Raw genomic sequence first — 18,044 nt, forward strand, 5'->3', positions numbered from 1 at the left:
TTTATGCTTCATGTGTTTTGCCTTTGTAACACAAGACCTTTCCACTTTCTGCCACTTTTCGAAAGCAGCGGTGTTGCCTTCTTTTTCAGTTGTCCCTGCTGTATAAGGAGCTAAAAGGTTGTCTCTGTTTTGTGTGTGTAGCAGGGTACTCTCCAATTAAAAGGTTTTTTCCAACCTTTATTTTAAAGGCATATCAGGGATATAACAGCCTTTTTGGTAGAAGTGTTCATCAGTGACTAAAATATGGAGTAGTAACTTCTTAAATCCATTGCTGAAAGAGAGAGGTTGAGTTGTCAATAAAGAACATTTTTCTTCCAATGGTATTAGTTAATTAGTTAAATAACATACCTTTCTTCCCTCCAAAAAAACCCAAAACAAAACAAAAAAAGTTTTAAATTCTTTGAATAAAAATAAGTGTCTGTCTCCCTCAATTAATGAGATTTCACTCTCTTGGTATCTCTCATATGCCAGATTGATGAGACTTACAGTAGCCCATGGAGTCCTGCATAGGAAACAAGAATGTGACCTGAATTTCTAATATAAAACTCAAATGCAACGTTTCCTTCTACAAAAAAAAAAAAATTAAAACTTGTAGAGCTGTAATAAACAGTGACAATCATGCTACCATTATGCCAGTGATAATATGTGTTTCTTTAGGCCCTGCAATATGAACCGGAAGCTGGTAGGATGGGTACTCCTGGAACACAGCATAAACAGTTACCTGTAAATAATTAATTTTTAGTCACCAGGACATGCTGGATGCTTCTGGATAATGTATGTATATTCTGTGAATATCAGTAGGAAAGTAAAAACAAACTTTAAGCAGAGAGACAGCAGAGAAAAAAATAAAAACTTAAAAAATAACCTTTCAAGCTCTTGCATCTGTGGCCCTCAGTCAAGCATCTAAAGTCATTATATTTCACCCTGCAATTCAGGAATCACTGTCAGAAATGACAAACTCTTCCTACTTGTTTTGAAATTGTAGCCTTCGTGCTGAGTCAGCCTGGTCATGAGCAGCACTTTGTGTCAGGGGCTGAGAAGAAGCACTGCTTCCAGATCTATTGATTCTGCATGGGACAAGTGGTCCCACAGCAGCCCTGGGTGCCTTGAATTCCTTTCCAGGGTACCAAACATTTTAAGCACTATTAGGTGCATAAACACGATTCACAGAATAAACCCAGGGATTTGAAATATTAATCCTTAGCATTAAACATTTTGACCTGTTGGGGTCTTTCTGGACTCTTTGCAGCAGCACAATTGCTGTATTATTTTCCTGTAATCAAAAAATGAGTGAAAAATAAGAGCTGACATTTTCTGAAGGGTTCTTGCATCTAAAAGGTTGAGAACCACTGGTTTCATCAAACAAAGGAAATCAACCCAGGCTTCTTCTCTTTAACCTAAATAGCCGGGGTAACCTGGGTATGGACCATTTATTGTTTTTAATTGTATGTATTATCTGGTGCCTATAGGTTCTGATTAGGTGCTGTGGCTACAGCGTGGTATATACTCTACATTTTCTTGTTACCTTAGAGACAATACCCCTGAGGCAACAATCGCTCTCAAATGAAATGGGTTTAGCACCAAGGATAACTACAGTTCTGTACAGCAATGATTTATATAAAAAATTGGCACATTTGTTTAAAAAAATTGATGTTCGAGTGTTTGGGGTACAGCAGAATAAATTACTGTAGGCAGCTAAAAGAATTAAAGATATAGTACTCTTGTACAGCAGCCTGCAGTATATACAATTGACTGTCATCCAAATAAGTTTTATGTGAGGAAAACAGAATGCTATGTGCTAGAATGGCTCAAGGAAGATCAAGCTGCAGCAAAAAGCTCTGACCATTTGTAATCTGATTTTCAAGGTTGCCATTGCTGTGATCTGGGGAGTTTTTAAAAATTAATTGCTTCTTTCACCCTCTTAACAATGATAAAATATAATGGAAGACATTATTTAAAGACATCCATTGGAAAATAATTTTGAGGTTTGTTATGTCACAACATTTCTTGCGATGAGCAGAGACAAGGGCATGGACCATATGTTCCGTGTACAAGGTTTAGATTTCGCAATAGGTCATTGTATTTATTTAAGAGAGACCTAGCATAAATGTACAAATGACATGTGTTTTCTTCATGAGATAATTCCCTTAATATGCTGGAGGACACTCCTACAGGTACAGACAAAAAGATAATGAAGTGGGATTTTAGCAAGTTAAAAATTGAAAACTTGGTTCTTCTCATTTGCATAGATATTTTTATGGTGAGCTTTTGAACATAAAATAGATTTATAACATGCATACTCTTCATTCTTGGTGCAACACAGCTATAACTATGATCCACCACTAGATGGCAGAAGCAAGGCTTCTGCTGCTTTGGGGAAAATGGACTCCTTTAATCCTTTCTGGTAATACAGTGAAATGAACTCTGAACAGCTGCTGTGAGCCATAGGCTCCGTTTTGCTTTCTTCTGGAAATACTCTTGCTGTGTCCCTGGTTGCACAGCTCTGAACCCAGTGGGGAATCGGCTTCTCAGGGGATGACACAGACTCTCTCCAGTTCTGATGCCTGCTCCCTGTGCAAGTTTTAGCTCAGTCTCCCTTAGCTGGGGGCTGAGTCTCTGTCCCCTCTCTTTAGGGCTGGTACTGGCTCCTCCCCAGCTTCTCCTCCTCTTTTCCCTCCCTCAGCTTTTTATGGTTCAGTAACAGCCAATCAGAGCCCTCAGTTCGCAATTCAAATGCTTCAAAGAAAGCATGCACCATGCACTGCATACTCTCTTGTCTTATAAAGCTTACTCACCCTTTGCAAAATTGCTGCCCTTTTTCTAGCAGGGTTCTTAAACACAGCTCACCCACTCAGCTTGCAGCCAAGTGAGCTTTGCAGCTGCTACATCAGGGGTGGGCAATTATTTCAGGCGGAGGGCTGCTTACTGTGTTTTGGCAAGGCATCAAGGGGCGCATGACAGGCAGCCAGGAGCAGATAAATATTAACTTTTAAAACTTTTTAGGGGCTCTGCAGCCCAGATAGAATGGCCTGGTGGGTTGTATCTGGCCTGCGGACTGCAGTTTGCCCACACCTGTGCTACATATACTGTAAGGCAGAATACCAAGAACACCCTATAACATGCCACAGGTTAAAATAGTGGAAATGAGTGCACTGTCAAAAACTCATTGGAAAAACAGGGAAGTCATTAGTCATTATTTTTTCAGAGGTTTCAAGGAGAAAGGACTGGGCCCAAACAGCATAGGAAGGCAAAAACCTCTACAGTTTATGCCATTCTGACCTAGGGAAAACTTACTTTCTGACTTCATATTTGGTAGTTGTTATGACCCTGAGTGGAAGAGCAAGACCCTCTAGCTAAGAACCTCTGGGTTTTCTAAGTACTGCTAGGAGCACCATCATACCCCAGTCAAAACCCTCCAGCCTTAGCTGTGGCCAGCAACCCAGTGCTTTGTAGCTAGGCTGTCCAAGTAGTGGCCCATGTGCTGTATGAGGCCTACAGCAATTGTCCCACTGCTCTGGCAGAGAAAGGCCTGGAGCAGAGCATGCAGTATTGTGGCACTGGCTGTGGGGCTGGAAATAGGGGAGCTATGAGCTGCCCATGCATTCCGTGCAGTAAGGGGCAGGGGGCCACATACCATTGGTACCACCTGCAGGGCAAGGTGAGCTGGATCCCAAGGGGCTGTGTAATTTCAACACAGCTTATGTGGTAATGAAAACCTTGGGGGGGGGGGGGTGCAGCTGGGTATCATCAGGGTCCAAACCTGCAGCATGCAGCAAGTGCAATGTGCAGCTGTAAACTGAGATAAAGTTAGACAGCCCTGTTTCAGAGGAAGGTACTCCTTTAATCTTTTTTCATAATTAGGGTGTCCATATGGGACAATGTGAAATCTGGGAGAATGTAAAATCTGGGATGCTGCCCTGCCCTTTCCTCTCCCCACCACTCCCAACTGTTGTAGGCAGAGGTAGGTTGTGCCTGGGATGCTTGTGTCTGGGATGCTCATTTTATTGATCAGCTTATGCCTGGGATGCTCATTTTAATTTTCACTGGCTGGCCAGGACCAGCCTTCAAAATCTAGGACTGTCCCAGCCAATTCAGGACATATAGTCACCCTATTCATAAGCAAGGATCCAGGTTTTCTCTGATTTAAAAAAATCCCCAATTTCTGGTAAAAATTGTAACTCCAAATCCACATTTCTCCATTATTTAAATGAAACACCACTAATATATATCTCTATATACACTTATTTAAACCAAAAATAGGGGATGTTCTTTAAATCAGAGAAAACCAGGATCCCTGTTCATAAGGAAACATCTTCTCTGCATTAACCATCACAGTGATGTTTCTTTGAACCTATTCCAGTCTAAGTTAATGTTTTTTCGATCTTGGTGACCAGAATTGACAGAGTAGTCTAAGTGGAGTCCTACTGATGCCTTGTACTATAGCATTAATACCTCCATGTACATAGTGTATACATACATATGCTGCCTAAAACAGCCCCAAGATTGCATTAGCCTTTCACAGCTGTATTGCAAAGGCAGCTCATGGTTTCTCATAATTTACATCAGGGGAAGTCCAAGTAGTCATTTTGCTATGAAATCAGCATTTGTGGTGATTCTGTCTTTCACTTTTATCTGTCACTGTTTAACAGTTTGAATTCTAATTTGGTTTTGTCTATAGTGAACACCAGTGTGTTACTTCTAAAAGGGATAACACTTTTATAAATGCTGTAATCTTCAATGCTTTGGACAAATGCTATCTATACATAAATCATCCAAGACTGAAATGAAAATAAACTCTTGAGATGATCTAACATCAAGGTTTCTGCAAGTTCCCATTAAGAAATTATGTAAACAGAGACCTTCATAGGAGAAGTGTGCTGCTGTATACAAAAGTATAAAGTGCACAAATACTGGCTTCTTAAGAAAACATTGAACTGCTTAAAAAATAGAGGGGGAAAAGACTCAGGAAAGAGCTGAATCTTAGATGTATGTCTTAGACTACAATTCTTCACCTGGAGGACTCTTAAAAAGATATGCTAATGGTTGAAACTGATGAAGATTTCATGCTTGATAATGTAATTAATATCCTCATTAATATGAGTCTTATTTATGATCCTGAGATTTGTTTCCAGATTGGTGACCAAAGAAAATTCAAGATTATAAGGAGCATTTACCTCTTATTTTTTTTCTGTGACCTCATCTGAAGCACTGGTAAACCATGCATTAGCATTTCTCTATGGCAAGGTTAAGACTTTGCTCTGTGTGATAACTAGGATTCTTTTGAAGCTGTTTGAAAAGTTCTCCATTTATTACAAAGCCTGGAGGCTATCCAGCCAGAATGAATGGGACACTTCTTTTGCAAGCAGTTCCCATGGCAGCAATTCTACGAAAGATCTTTTGTTCCAATCCTTTTAATGCTGTTGTAGACTACGATACATTATGTCAACTTTTCAGTGCTCCCTTATGTTTAAGATGTAGATGAAGGATCATATTATTGCTGTCCAACTCAGCTCTAATACCCAATTTATTCACACAAGAGAGAAAGTTTTTTTCTTTTTGACCCCTGTATTTTATGAGCAACTTTAATTTCTCAATTTATTTAATATATAGCCTCACCAAAGAAGAAGTGAAAGGAAGTTGAAAATATTAGACAAAAACTACTAGAAATTATTTTTTTACACCAAAGCAGGCTTGACAGACTTGGCCATGTATAAATAATACATTATAAATCCTCTTGGACCAGCATCCTTCTCAGATAAGGTAAGAAAGGCCTAGAACTGGTATTACAATTTGAACTGTGAATAAAGGACAGCCATGAAACTCTCTTGTGAACACATTTCAATTTCCCCTCAAAAAAAGACATTATACTGGTCCTCATGTAGGCCAAGAAATGATAAATAGCTTCAAAGGGACAGTCACTACTTAGAATACAGCTGCATCCAGAAGGATGTGAAAGGATTTACTTTGGTTGTATTTACTGAAGTTTCTCTTATTTTCTTTCCCTTGTCTATTTTTCCAATGGTTTCTTTGTTGCTGTCTTTCTCAAGGCTGGTACAGAAATCACAATCATTTGCCAGCTACACACAACTGTGTTTTAACTGTATGACTAGCTAAATATACCTACTATAGAAATTCTGATTAATGTAAGAGGGGCATCTTCCTCGGAATAACCCTTCCCCCCAAAATACAAAACAAAACCCTTGTCAGAATTTCAGAACCTTCATTATTTTAAATGTCTCAAAATGTTGGATTCAGTAAAAAAAAAATCAACCAACACAAATAGCATTGTTTATAAACACTCTTAAATAAATATATATAAAAATAAATAAATTCTTCCCCTCAAATACAACAAAGATCTCTTAAATAAAGTTCTCTTAAATCCCCCACCACCTTTGCAAAGTTAAGTACTAGCTAATATTACATGCACGGAGCCAAATTGTTCAGCGGAGCAGAAGGACTTTAAGCACTCCAATGGTGTAACTATACAAAATGTGAAAGCCCAGATGTCCAAACATCTTTCAGTTGTATTAAAGGAGCTTAAATAGCCTAGTTTACATGAAGAGCAAAGAAGATGGGTGTAAATCAGACAAACTCCAAATCTTAGAACACAGCAGCCAAAAACATGACTGGGTGTGGAAAGTGTGCCAGTAGTAGGGGCAAAACAATAATCTACATCCACAGGAAAGTTGCCAGGGACTGTGTGGAAAAGCAAAATTAAGGATCTAAAAGGCTTCAGGGAGTTAAATTGAAAAAAAAATCACAACAAAGTGAACACTCAACACCACACACAACAGATGCTATGACTAGGATTTAAATAAAAGTCAACTAGAAAATTGTAAGCAACTTTCTTATTAGTGAAAACCTAGGAACAAAGCATGCACAGGCCAAGAAAAGATGTTTAGTATCTAATGGGAGAATCCCTGTTCTCCCCAGAGAAACCAGAAGTGTACAGACATTCAGGACTTTTCTCCCAGAGGAAAAATGGCTGTTCTGGGATAAAAATAACCTAGCAACAATGAGGGTTAATTTGCTCCCAGGAGAGTTTCTCCCGGGACACTGAGCATCTATTCATTTTCCCCTTGCTTAACTCCTCCTGGAGTCACGCCAGTCTGGAGAGGGCAGAGGGGAATGTGTAGCTTTTCCCCAGTTCTGTAGACCAGGAAGATGACTGTGGCAGTGACTTGGTCTTGTCTCTTGACAACAAAATAGTGTCTGCTTAAGAGAATGCTTGCTGAGGCATCCTGTGACAGCTAAACCGGCTTTCTGAGGGTTAAATCTGGTTTTCTGCTGCTTATCTATGTATTGCAGAATGCTTATAGCTAGAAGAAAGAGTGTAAAAGGATGCCATTGTGGTTAAGAATTTCCTGTATTTTGTTAGTGTATTTTGCCATAGCTTAAAGCCAGCTTCATTAGCAATGGCGCAGCTAAAATTAATCATATAAGGAAAACGCAATGGCTTGTACTGCTATTGGTTAGTCATATAAGGAAAGTTTGTAGTATAGAACTATAATTGGCTGCAAGCAAACAGCTAGCTCCAAAAAATCTATAAATTTGCTGGCGCATCCAGAAATCGGCTGAAGGAAAGCGGCATGGTAAAGGAAGCTGTCATTGTGAAAGATAAGCTGCAGACCTAGATTCAGCAGAGTGGTTATTCCTGAGAAGCTTGAAGACTGAATACTAGAGTCCTTCCCAGTACCTTGTTGGACAGCGTAGATTGGGGACACCCGACTTCACTAGATTTCAAGAGGCTTGTTGTATACCAGGCATAAAAGGGGACTGCCAATAAGTTGCCCACTTGGAGATTTACTGTCTGTCTTTGTTGTGTTGTTAAGCTTTGCGTAATTACGTGTTTGTTAGATCAATAAACCTTTCTTATATTTTCACCCTGACCACTCTCTCAATCCCAAACCAGCCCACTGCAGGCAGCTGGGACAGGTGATGTAAGCAGCAGCCACCTCTCCCTACCTATTTCCCCAAATTGAGCTGTCCCTGGTTTTGAGAAGAGGCCAGGAGAGGTGGCTCCTGTCAGCTTCCTCTTGCCACTCCCACTGCCCAGGGATAGCAATTTAAAAGCAATTTAAAAGCTGGCAGCTGTGGTTCTGGGCTCAGGGAACCTGTTTCTTAAATTTATACTTAGCTTTCTTAAATTTTAGACATTAGGGCTGGAAGGGACCTTGTAAGAGCATCAGGCTAGGGTCACATGATCCCAACAAGATAGGCATCTAAATGTTTCCTGGAAGTGTCCAGAGTAGGTACTTGCACCACCTCTGGGGGGAGTCTATTCTATGCCTTGGGGGTTCGGATACTAAAGAAGTTTTTCCTTATGTCCAGCCTAAAACAGTCTTCCAGGAGTTTGTGACTGTTGGACCTTGTCTTCGCTCCGGATGCTCTAGTGAACAACCATTTCCTCAGACCCTGATGCACATCCCTTAAGTACTTGTAGGCCGCCTCCAAGTTACCCCTGAGCCTATGCTTCTCCAGGCTGAAACGTCCCATGGCTCTCAGTCTCTCTCCATAAAGCATGCTCTCTTGCCCTCTGATTATGCTCATGGCTCTTTTCTGGACTCTTTCAAGCTTGTCCACATCCTTTCTGAATTGTGGAGTCCAAAATTGAATGCAGTAATCCAGCTGTGGCCTCACCAAGGCCAAGAACAGCAGAAGAATGACTTCCTGGGTCTTGCTTGAGACGTGAGCCAGAGTTTTGTTCACTTTGCCAGCTGCAGTATTGCATTGGTGACCCATGTTCATCCTGTGGTAAATCATGAAACCAAAGTCTCTTTCAGTCATAGCACTAGTGAGTGTAGCACTGTCAAGCCTATAAGTGTGGTGTGGGTTTTTTCCCCTGAGATGGAACACCTTGCATTTCTCTATATTACATGCCATTGAGGTCAGCCTGTATCTCCAGCCTATCCTCAAGCGTGGACACTCTTCCCCATAGATTTAACACAGTATCTGGTGTTAATCATGTAGGATTGTGGCTTTCAAACTGTATTCTGCAGAACCCTGGGGTTCTGTGTTAGATCATCAGAGTTCTCCAAAGATTTGGGGGATAATGGCAGCCCAGTAGCAACATGCCTCCACTGCTGGTCCAATTTTCCTGGTTCCATGTCAGCTCACACAGCTCAGAACCAGGGCTAGGGGTTCCAAGGCAGAAGTAGTGATATGAACATTTCATATAGTTTCATACAATTCATATAAAGTGTCCTGTGACATTAGCAAATTTGACAACCATTTTGCTGTAGGGAAAAAGTAATCGGGGCCCATGACAAGTGATATCTTTTATTAGAGCAACAAGATTTTTGCAAAAAAAAAATTATTTAACTGCAAGCTTTCAGGCACAAAGACCCTTTATCAGGCATCAGAGAAAAGTTTGTAAAAGTTTTCCTGGGTAGAAATGAAAGTTCATATTTCATAGGGAATTCATTCATTGTGCTAAATGTCATGCCTAACCCTTCAGAAAAGCAATGTGGTCCTAGAGACCTGGGTGCAGTGGCCTTACCATAGATCCACTTCATAACCTTGGGTAAATCACTTCATCTCTTTGTGTCTTTTTCCCCTCACCCCTTTAGCCTGTCTTGTCTACGTAGACTATAATCTGTTCATAGCATGAACTGATGCTTATTGTGTACCTATGATGTGCCTAACAATACCACAGTTTCAGCTGGTGCCTCTAGGTGCTGTAGTAATAGAACTAATAATGATGATTTAGTGGAAGGTGCTTTGGAAAAGCAAAGAATTATTATATTATTATTGCTAAAATGTAGTGAAAAAATGTAGCTGTCTCAGAGGCCAACCAATTTTCTTAACAGTTGGAGTCAGCTTAATCCAAAAGCAGGTCTTACCTCACTCTTGGATCTCTTTCTGTTTCTCTCTCTCTGTACTTTTCTATTCAATTTTTGTGGAGGCAAATACATCAATTTTCAAATTAAGCACGCTGTATTATAGCAACTTGAAGGTGGCCTAATTTTCTCTGATTTCACATACTCTATTATTAATGAGAAATCCAGCCTAATTATATTTCCATATGCCTTGAAATTAAAAATGACAGACCCTTACAGAACACAGAGACATTTTCCAGTCAACCATTAACACTAGCACACACATTGTTTATTTTTTCTGGCAATTGGTCTTTGCTTTTTAAGCTCCAAAGTAATGTTAATTTAATAATACAGGATAGAGTTCAACGCTGGAAAAAGCCTTACTGTCCCATTAGGGCTTATACACAGCCCTAAACCTTCTCATTCCTCTATCTGAAAAGCCAGTAATCCCTTTGGCCATAGAAGAAAGTGGTTTCCGGTAGGACATAGGAATTAAATACTTGCATTGTCTGTTTCTGAAAGATCTCTAAAGGCCATTCAGCAAAGTATTACAGAGTTTAGGCTTGTTTTTTTGTAAATGAACTTTTCTTTTATTTAAAGGTGACCTGAAAAGGAAACTATTTGGATTTTTGCCCCCTTTTTTTTCTTTAATTGTATACAGACGGCCTGAAAAAGTATTTGATTTGTTTTTAATTTTCTGCTTTTTTTTTTTTTTACATGCAGGAAGGCTGAAGAACTCTAAGCAAACAACACCAGCTTAACTGTGTTAATTTAATTGCATTATTCAGACTTTAAAATGTGTTGGTTTTATTTTTTTTCCCTCTAATTATTAACACCTATTTGACGCAAACACCCGAGGATCACAGAGAGAAAAGATGGCTTTGTTTATGATCCATACTTCATTCCCTTCTGTGATGCATTGAAAAAGTCTTCCATCTTCTTGGGAGTCTCCAGGAAAAAAAACCTCAAAAGAAACCAGATGCAAGGCTTTTCTAATATTCACTCAAAAAATAGTTTAAGAAGTCAGCACACCTCTACTCACCAGCCTACCTCAGTGATGGACATTTTCAAACATTAGGAAATAAAACAATAGAGCATAAGTCCATTATATGATCAGTGGGTGCATCTAAATGTACGCTTTACTGTGGAGATGACTAATTAGTTCTGCAGCAAAGCATTACTATCTACACGCGAGCCTGTTAGTTTCATAGTTTCATAATAGGTAGGGTTGGAAGGGACTAAGTAGATCATCAAGTCCAACTCCCTGCCACAGGCAGGAAAGGATGTTGGGGTCAAATGACCCCGGCTAGGTGATTGTCTAGGCTCCTTCTGAAGACCCCCAGGGTAGGAGCGAGCACCATTTCCCTTTGAAGTTGGTTCCAGATCCTAGCCGTGCCGACTGTGAAGTAGCGCCTCCTGATGTCTAGCCAGAAAATACTCTCAGTCAACGTATGCCATTATATCTTGTTACTCCCACTAGTGCTCAGGGAACAGGGACTCTCCCATTGCCTGCTGGTCTCCCTTGGCAAGTTTATATATGGCCACCAGATCCCCTCTCAACCTTCTCTTGTGGGGGCTGAATAAGTTCAGGTCCCATAGCCTCTCCTCGTAGGGTCTGCCCTGCTGCCCCCGATCATGCAAGTGGCCCTCCTTTGGACCCTCTCGATGCTGGCCACATCCCTCCTGAAGAGCGGCACCAGAACTGGACGCAGTACTCCAGCTGCGGCCTGACCAATGTCGCATAGAGGGGGAGGATCACCTCTTTGGACCTCCTCGTGATGCATCTGTGGATGCACACGGTGCATTTGGCCTTCCTGGCCACGTCCCCACATTGGCAGCCCATGTTCATCTTGAAATCAATAATGACACCAAGATCCTTTTCTGCCTCTGTGCTGACTAGAAGGGAGATCCCCAACCTGTAGGTATGGTGCTGGTTCTTTCTCCCTAGGTGCAGTACCTTGCACTTGTCAGTATTGAATCCCATCCTGTTCTCATCCGCCCACCCGTGGAACCTGTCCAGATCTAGTTGCAGCCTGTCCCTCTCCTCCAGTGTGCCCACTTCTCCCCACATCTTAGTGTCACCTGTGAATTTGAACAGGGTGCTTTTCACCCCCTTGTCCAAGTCACTGATGAGCACAGTAAATTAATTACCTCTGCTGTAGGATAGTACTGTCCAAGAATAATACCATCCTACAGTGGAGTAGCTATGTGCCCAAAATGTACATGTAGATGGTAACTGAGGCATGAGGGTGCTACAGAGTGGGGGCTGTCCACTGGCTAGCCCTGCACTATAGCACCCTCATGCCCCAGCCTGCCTGTCTACAGCACATTGAGCTGGACTGGAACAGCTCAGAGCTGGCAGGCTGACCCCCTAGGCATCCTGCCAGCCCAGGGCTGCTCTGCCCCAGCTTAATGTGCTGCAGTCCTGTGAGCTCATGTAGATGAGGCACCTGGGAGCAATAAACTCTAGCATGAACTGTGAAAAAGGAGAACTCCTTGCGTTCTTATTGAACTCAGTAGGCAAAAAAGCGATTTAGTAACTCACAAGAACGCGCCCATCGTACTGCTTTTCTGGGTAATTTTTTTTCTGTGGCTCAGTATATTTGGCTCTGCATGATGCTCTGAATTGCAAAATCAAGGAATCAATTCAGTTTTTGAACCAGAAACTATAAGGGCACTATTATATTTAATGTCATAAAACTCTTCTAAAGAAATTATCTGTATTCATAGTTGGCATATAACAAGTAAGGAAACATTTAGTCAAATTGTTTCAAGACCTTGCTCCAACAATATACACAAAAAGGTAGTTCAAACTTTTCACATCACCATTATGCATCATGTGTTTCTTCCTGAACTAGACTCTATGTCATCTCACTTGCCCCAACTTCCCATGTCAGATGACTCTACAATGGATGACTATATCAAGCCTAATAGTCATGTCTAATACAGCATATTTTTCTGCCTCAGAAGATTTGCACTCCAGGTAGTTGATAAAACACCTTGCAAATGTTACTTCAAAAAAGTCAGGCTCATGCTACAAGCACCTAGTAGACATGACATTACACAATAGCTTCATGGAATATATTGATATGGAACGGTAGATTAATGAAAGCATTTCTCAAGTAATATCAGAGCAGGAAATCTGAATTCTTCATCAATGCAACCAAGGAAATAGTTCCTTCTGGAATCTTGTTGGAACACAGTATATCACAGCTTTGATCAGTCTGAAGTGCATCTGTTTTTTCAATATATTATACAATTACTGTTATTACAATGTCTGGAGTTGCAGACATTCTACCTGGAGCCAGATGCAGCTCAGAGAGTTGAAATCAAGTTTTAAATAATAAAGGAGTCAGCCAACAGTTATGCAGCCAAAAGTAGATGTGTAAGGAAATATTCTATTATCTACTCATTTCATGCATATTTGTACTGTTCTTCTTGTTCATATTCTTTTCTCCCATTTGTGTAAAAAACAAACAAACAAACAGCCAAACAAAGCAATTTAAAACAATGTAAAATTCTCAGGATCAAGGTTATTTTTCAGAAAGAAAGCAGTGCCATTAAAATTAAAATATTGTTTTATTCCCCCAATATGTCTGGCATAAATGACATGCAATTTCATAAGCTAATTTATTTTTCTCAATTTATTATGAATTCATAGACTTGCTGCCCATCTTAAACCAAGTAGAGGTGATCTCTGAAAATTTTTGAAAATCTTTTATGCACACTGCTCAGCTGCCCCTCAATGAGCTCATTGAGAAGGAAACAAGAACTGGACTTGAGAGTTGGAATAGATTTATTTATGTTTAATTCCAAATACTTCCACAGTATAATTTGGAAAATGAAGTATGTTACACACATTGTTCATCTAGGTAGCAGCTATGTCAGAAGTAACCATAAGGATAGTTCATTCATATTGTTTCAATAAGTTATTTTTATAATGTCTGACCTTGATTTATAGTCAATATGGTTTTTTCCCATCCTTGCAGCGATTTACAACAAAGTAATCATGTAGCAGCACTGTCACAAAAGTATTATCATTATCTAATAACTGTGATTCCAGCACAGCACTATAGTCACAGCACAGTAAATTAATGGTAGAACTAGGCATGAAGTCTAGATGTCCTTTCTTGGTTTTTAAGAAATGTTGAATTTATAGTGACACATGTAAAACATGGTTCCAGGCAATAACACTTTCTTAACTTGGGCAGCTGACATAAGACTAGCAGTGTGATACAAAAACAGGTAAAATTCAGAAACTTACATTGTACTGTGTTTTGATTTTTTTAAGTTAATATGATTCCAGGACAAAGCTAGACCTAAGAGAAACAAATCCCATGGAATATGAAGAATAGTTTTCTATCCATTAAATCTAGAAGTATGTGTTTTTATACAAGTCTATCCAGTATTTGTTTCCCTACCATACACACCTGCCATAATGCGTCCCCCCCCACACACACACACACTGGATGCCTATGGAAAAATAAGAACTCAGAGACAGATTTAAAAATAACATTGCTTGTGTCTTGGAATGTAAAACATTGTTAAAAACTTAATAGTCAAACACAGGATTTTTTTCCAAAAAGAAATCTGAAATTCAGTTTTGAAGTTATAATCCATATTCAGGAAAAGTTGATACTAAAATACCTAAAGGAAATACTTAAATATGTGGGTGGTGAGGCTAGAAGAAGAGAAGAAGAGGGAATACACGAAGAGTGATAGATGAGAAAAATGTAGGAATCTTTCCTATGCATAATATAGTGGCAGGAAAAGTTTGAAAAAGAATACAAGCTGGCTATATAGTAATTAAAAATGTGTTGGGCTGCATATCTCACTTTTGACACAAAAGTTGCTGCTGCTCTACTAATTAAATTAAGAATTTATTCAGTATTTATTGCTTCCCTTTAGTTTATTTGACTATGTGAAATAAATACACACAATTTTTTAAAGTGACTACGTTTCTGCCTATCTGTTCATTTTTATATCTAAGACTGGCTTTTGAACTTCTAAATTGTAGCATACTAAATCATTCTGATGATTATTATGTGGTAAATATAATTGTTTAGGTATTTTGTAAATTCCTGAACTAGAGACAAATCTGTGAACCAAAGGGTTCATTCAGTTTGCATGTCCAAACACTCACTTCCACGTATATATAAAGAATGCCTGTTTAAAATGTGGAATCTAAGATAGGAATCTTAACATTTCCTCTTTCTGTTGAAATTGATCAGAGCTTCAAGGGGCAGCAAGTTTCAACATGGAAAAACTACCTTTCCAAATAGATTGCCCTTTGCTGATATATCTCCATTTGCAGATCTGGCTATTAGAATAGGTTTTATAGTAAAGTACTGAACAAACTGAGCCACTGGTAACCATAACTGACTCCAACTTATGCTCATATTCACGAGGTCTGTACTCTGTCCACGTTTAAGTCCTTCTTAATGTCTCACTTCTGTCACATTGGGTGCATGTATATATGCCAGGAGGCAGCTCCAACACTCTGTAACAGCACACCAGAGTCTTCTGGAGTGTGCCAATAAGTGTGCTGCCACTAGGTTTTGCATTTCGTGTATCAGGATCACTGTGTGCTTCAAAATGGTGGCAGGGGTACTTTACCTCTAGCTCGTTTGATGAGCTTTAGTTAAAGTACCACTGCCACCATTTTGAAGCGTGGAGATACTGATGCATGAGACACTGTGGTGCTTTAATTAGAGCAGCTCTTGGAGCCGCTCTAATTAAAGCACTGCCCCACCCTCGGAGCATGTGTAGAAATGCCCATTACCTTAACTGAATTGTATTAACTTGCTTTAGAAAGTCCTTCTGTTTCTTCCCTTCTCCAAACTTACCTCTTCTCCTGTCCCTTCTTCTTCTACTGAGTACACTGTAAATGTAAATAATGTTCATTGCATACCAGTATAACAAGTAAGACTAGCATGAAGATAAGAATGGGGTACAGAAAAATGCACGTGTGCATCCCATGTGTTCCAAAGGTGAGGCAAACTCTGAAGCTTGGTGTCTTCTACCACTCTACTAATATCAGAGAAAGTTTTGGGGTGTAATCCTGCTGTCCCTGAAATGACTGGGATTTCTGCCATTGACTTACATCGGGTCAGGATTTAATTTCTGGATCCTTTAAATTCCACCTGCAGGAAGATTCTTTTTCCTACAGGAAACCAATATTAATCACTGGAATTCACTCGGCAGGGCGGGAAGTCTCCTGTAGGGCAGGTGGAATTTTAATGCCTCAGACCCAAATTGTGCATAATTTAATAATTCAGTTGGATATGCTTTACAACCAAAAGTAAGTCTTGTGATATTATATATCATATCATAATCCTTTACATGCAACACATGGCATAACAAAAATGTGTATTTTACCTTTGCCAGGTCATCTGCTTTAGTTTTTAGCAAGCCACAGTTGAAGTGACTCACCAGAGAAGTGTGCAAAATGCCACAAAATAGTGCATCCATTCAGACATTTTGTACAAACTCCTTTGTTGTGTTCTCATCTATGTGACAGGTGAAGTTCCCTGAATTCAGCTATGTTCACAGAGATTTGCAGAGGTTTCAGAGACAGTGTCGTGAAAACAGAATTCACCTCATCGTGATATGAAACAATTAAATCAAAGGTGTAAGATTATTTAGCTGTTTTCAGTAAAAAGCATCCAATTAGTCTCTGAATCTTAACTACAGCAATTATACATGTTATTGCATGTTTTTCATAGATTCAAAAAAACCCAGAAAAACAAAAGCCCCCCAAAAACAAAATAGGACTTCTAGCTGAAGGCAATGATGGCATATTCAGGTGTAGCAAAAAGAACGCTCTGTACGAGCATGTGAAAAAAATAAAGAATCCAGCTTCACCCTCCATTCACCTTTGAGTCTGCAGAACAGTTAGGGGAAAAAAACATTTTTTTACCTTAAATTTGAGATAGAAATTGATAAATACCATAAACATTATGCTTCATAAGTTCTATAGGTCAGCTTTCAGAGGCAATATATTTGTATGGCGTATTTTGGTTCTACATGTATATTTATAAATTATCTACATCACTTGAAAGTGTCATGTAGCATCAAAAGTGGCTCAAAAGGTTTTGCTGAAAATTAATATATTTTTCTGTGTTATTAAGAAAGCCAGAATTATTTTTTCTGTATTGTTTTAAGTCAGTTCTGGCACTAGTCATAATAATCTTTGCAACGGAAATAAATATTCAAAGGAAGTGGTTTGGGGATTTCTATTGCTAGCTAGAGCCTATATAACTGTTCAGGTTTTTGGTGGATATTCCAGGAGCCCAAAAATATAAACCCAGTAAAATCAAGGGAAGTACCTTATGGTGTCAGTTGTGACATTGGTTGACTGGAATCAGACCAGAGTCAATCAGGGACTTTCTGTCTGGAAGAAACATGACTTCTGGCTTCTTGGAGGCAGGACTTTTGTCTCAATTTGACTTGCTTCTGATAATGAACCATTATCCCTGATTCCACTTCTATAGAGCCTGATTACTAACTTTATTGAGAAACAAGGGACAGAACATATTTACTGACCATGACTACACAAGATGCTGACTGTGCAGTAGTTCATTACTACTGCGCAGTAGTATCACATGGCACAAAGTGTGATGTGACGCTACTGCACAGTAGTAATGAGCTACTGCATCATCAGCATCACCTAAAAGCCTTTTGGCGATACTACTGAGCAGTAACTATGGTTATGGCACAGTCCTTTAGTACTTGTTTATACGTGTACTAAATAACTGCACAGTAATGACTGCACAGTCAGCATCTTGTGTAGACGGGGCCACTGAGGGTGTGTCCAGACAAGTGCTCACATGCCTCTGGCCCCGTCTCAAACCCCTATGAGACGAGGCAAGAGGCACATGCGGGAATGAAAAAATGTTTGTCCCCTGGATATCCAGGGGTCTAAAAAAAACAAAGTTAAAAAAAGTGGGGCAGGGTATGGACCGTGCCCTGAGGCAACTGGAGGCTGTGTCCTCCACAGAGATGCTCTGGCTGCCACAGTGTCTCTATGGTTGGCCCCTTACCCTGACGCTGAAATGCACAGCCTGCCAGACAGTGCAGTACCAGGGCTCCAGTGCCAGTAAGTAATGGGTCGGGAGGCTGGAGGAGGAGGGAGGGGACTATGGGGGGCCCCTTTCAGCTCTGCCAAATCTCCAAGCCCCCAGTCCCTGCTTTGCTCAGCCCCATCCCCTGCCTGCCCCCCCCACC

General features: G+C 40.0%; 1 long non-coding RNA gene across 1 annotated transcript; it reads right to left on the bottom strand.

The window, feature by feature from the left end:
* Positions 1–301: 301 nt before the first annotated feature.
* LOC109305536 lies at positions 302–17,740 on the bottom strand. The gene is made up of 3 exons (XR_002099637.1): positions 17,648–17,740; positions 11,878–11,889; positions 302–311 (listed from the first exon to the last, which is right to left on the bottom strand). It is a non-coding gene; the product is annotated as an uncharacterized LOC109305536 (long non-coding RNA).
* Positions 17,741–18,044: the final 304 nt, after the last annotated feature.

This window comes from Crocodylus porosus, unplaced genomic scaffold, assembly GCF_001723895.1.
Source record: "Crocodylus porosus isolate Cpor-Errol unplaced genomic scaffold, CroPor_comp1, whole genome shotgun sequence".
Lineage (NCBI taxonomy): Eukaryota > Metazoa > Chordata > Crocodylia > Crocodylidae > Crocodylus > Crocodylus porosus.